The following is a 3,532-nucleotide window of genomic DNA, read 5'->3' on the forward strand; positions in this document are numbered from 1 at the left end:
AATCTCAAAATATATTTCATTTACAGGTCCCTGATGGGTAAGGGTGTTTAAAGTCTTCATTTTTATTTTTTAAAATTTATTTTTATTGAATATAAGGATATTGAATTTCATATAGAACATGTCAAATAATCTTAATCATCTTTATATCCCCATCCCCACTGCCACCCTCCCATAGCCCCCCACCCCCAACACCAACTGGAACCCATCTATTCTGTCATACCAAGGCCCATGTTGTCAAGTTAGTGTCCCCAGACGTTCCCCAGAGCAAATCCGTCCACTGAGGTCTAGTCAGCCTATCTAGAGTCCCTTGTTTTAGGAAGATAGGTTCTTCACCTAGCAGCAATCCATTGCCAATATTCAGATAAGATCAGGGTCTGTCGTTTATTTTCCCAGTTCTAGGCTGGGCTTTTGTCTGCATGAGTTTGCATGCGACTTGTGTATGCTGACACCATTGCCACAGAATCATATAAGCAGGTTCCCAGGAGCTTGTAGGACTGTTTCCATATGGTCATGCACCTCCATCTAGGCTCTTACAATCTCTCTGCTCCATCTTCTGCAATGGTCCCTGTGCCTTGGGTGGGTGAAGTTTAATAAAGGGGTCCTGTCCAAGGACCAACATTCAGCAGACTTTTTATCTCTGCCCTTTGGCCATTTCTGACCTTTTGTGTTCCTGGCCCTCTGCTGCATGAAAGAGCTTCATTAATGAGAACTGAGAGATTAATAAGTGTCCTCTTCTATACCCGTGTTCTATGTTCCATGAGCCTTGCGTATAGAGGTTGCATTGTAGATATGTCACTTAGGCTTGGGTAATTCATAGACAATGTCCGCGTGTGACCAGATGTGGCATTTGGTAATAGTCTCTGACTGGTACAAAATGAGCTTCTTTGATGAGTGGTGACTGGGATATTTGTCCTTAAATATAATTATACATAATTTGCACATGTGCCAAATATGCACAATAAAGTCTCCACTTTTTTTTTGGTCTTTTTGACAGTGTCTCCCTGTAGCCCCAGCTGTCCTGGAACTCACTATGTAGACCAGCCTAGCCTTGAACTCACAGAGATCTGCCTGCCTCTGCCTCCTGAGTGCTGAGATTAAAGGCATGTGCCCCCAAGCCTGGCAAAGTCTTCATTTTTAAGAATAAATAAGGGACTAATAAAATATTAATTGGATTCTTAAATATTTGAACCTATACTGAATTACTGCATTGTATTGTATGAACGCATACAACTACTATGTTCCAATCTAAGAGATAAAGGTGTGAAGCCATGCCTATAATATCAATATGAGATGTAGTCAGGAGGACTGAGAGTTCAAAGTCAGCCTGGGTAACATAAGGACATGATAGATAGATAGTTAGATTATAGGTGATAAATGATAAATGACAGTGATGATGATAGGCAAGAGATAGATAATAGAATAGATAATTTTTAAAGAATGAAATATTCAATATCATAGTTCTGAACTTGAGCCAAGTCATGACTTAGCAAGCATTTTTAGATGGCTTATGTAAATATAAGAAATAATTATTATCTGTAAAATAATGGTAAACATTTTCTACTTTATATCAAATTGTGTTTATAAAAAATTCAATGTTATTACAAGAAAGAAGGTAACAATGAATACTATAAAATAATTTGGCAGAAAATTAGATATCTAGGAACTTGAGAGATGGCTCGGTGGTTAAGAGCACTCATTGCTCTTGCAGAGAACCCCAGTCTGGTTACCAGCACTCATATGGGTGCTATCAATCTTTGGTAATTGCAGCTCCAGGGGATCTACTGACCTCTGCTAGGTTATGCAGGCATTCCATGCATCACTGCACTTACATACATGCTGCCAAAACACTCATACATTTAAAATAAATAAACAAAAGAAACATACATCTAAGAAGCAAATTACAGAAAATGGCAGCATTTTGTATGCACATTTAAAATGACTTCTTTGTTTCTTTTTCACTGAATATGTTAGAATGTGTGTAATTGAGTAGATCAAAATTATGATCCAATCTCTAAACAAATTTATTTTTCTGAAAGGTTATAAAGCAAATATTTAAAAATTAATAGTTATATTAGAAAAAATTTATAGGCAAGAAGAGTAAGCAATTAATACCTATCATAAATATTTATGTTGCATGTTAAAAGATGCAGAGTTAAAAATGCAGTCTCTGGTAGGTTAAAGTGTAATTAAAGCTAAGCAAGGTGATAAAGTTCTGTTCTTATTGCTGATCTCATCTGACCATTTCTTGATAAAATTTATGCAAGAACACCACCATCACCTACTAAATGATTTCTTTAGAGCATCAGTCTGAATTGTATAATTCTGTAGATGTTATTAATGGAGCAAATATGAGCTTAGATGGTAGGCTGCTTATTTAATCCTGGGCTTTACTCTCAGTGCCAGATAAACTAGGCTTGGTGGCACATACTTATAATCCCAACACTCAGGAAGTGAAGGTAGATAAATCAGAAGTTCAGGGATGTCCTTGCACCGCATGGTAAATCTGAGGACAGTCTGTTATACAGGTGACTCTGTCTAAAAGAAAGGAAGGGATGGAGGGAAGGAGAGAGGGAGAGGGGGAAGGAAGGGAGGGAGGGAGGGAGGAACGAAGAAGGAGAAATTTATTATATAAATGTTGATCCCATAATATTGAACATTTCATTTTAGGATTTTTAATTATTGTGTTACTATAATAAAATATCTGAGCTTGTGTACTTTATAAAGAAGTTTATTTGGCTCCCAGTTCTTGTGTTCAAGGGTTTTGTTCTGGTGCAGGCCTCTTGGTGAATAGCATGCTAAAAGGATTAAAACCAGGGAGAGACAGTAAGCCAAAGTGAATAGAGAGTCCATGCTCTCTTCATGACAACCTTCCCAGAAATAATCAGAGGTCTTTGCCAATGACTTTATCCTTTCCCATCATCTTCTGTCCACATGTAGTGTGTGAGTGCACGTTTATATATGTCTGTATGCATTATAATAAATACACAAATGAACTTTTAATTCTTCTGATCTTAGTCAAAATTATAAATAGATTGATGTGACTTAAAAATATAGTGCCAACTTGCTTTCAGTAAACCCATGTCCAATAATGCTATTCAGCAACATTTCAGAGAGTTGTCTATTTGTAAAAATGGGGAAATAAAGTTAATTCAAAAATAAATTACTAGGACATTTTAATTCAAAAGGTGACAAATTGGGTCAGTGCTAGGGCACTTGCCTTCAACTGTGAGGCTCTAAATTCAATGCCAACTGCCTCAAACATAATAAAATATAAAATAAAATAGTGACTGGAAAGATGGCTCAGTGGTTAAGAGCACTAACTGTTTTTGTAGAAGACCTGAGTTTGAATCTTAGCACAAACATGGCAGTGAATTACCATCTGTAACTACAGTTCTAGGAGACCCGACGCCCTCTTCTGTCCTCCATGGGCATTGCATGACACAGGTGCACTTATCCAAATGCAGGCAATGACTCATACACATAAACTAGAAATAAATAAATAAAATTTTAAAATAATGAATAAAATTAAATA

At 36.7% G+C, this 3,532-nt stretch overlaps 1 protein-coding gene across 1 annotated transcript in view; it reads left to right on the forward strand.

Moving 5' to 3' along the window:
• Positions 1–3,532, forward strand: part of LOC103729251 (protocadherin-15-like) — a gene marked incomplete at its 5' end in the record, with an annotated part of 182,914 nt that overhangs the window by 55,266 nt on the left and 124,116 nt on the right.

The sequence above is a fragment of the Nannospalax galili genome, unplaced genomic scaffold (genome assembly GCF_000622305.1).
Source record: "Nannospalax galili isolate Female #2095 unplaced genomic scaffold, S.galili_v1.0 scaffold1613, whole genome shotgun sequence".
NCBI classification, from domain to species: domain Eukaryota; kingdom Metazoa; phylum Chordata; class Mammalia; order Rodentia; family Spalacidae; genus Nannospalax; species Nannospalax galili.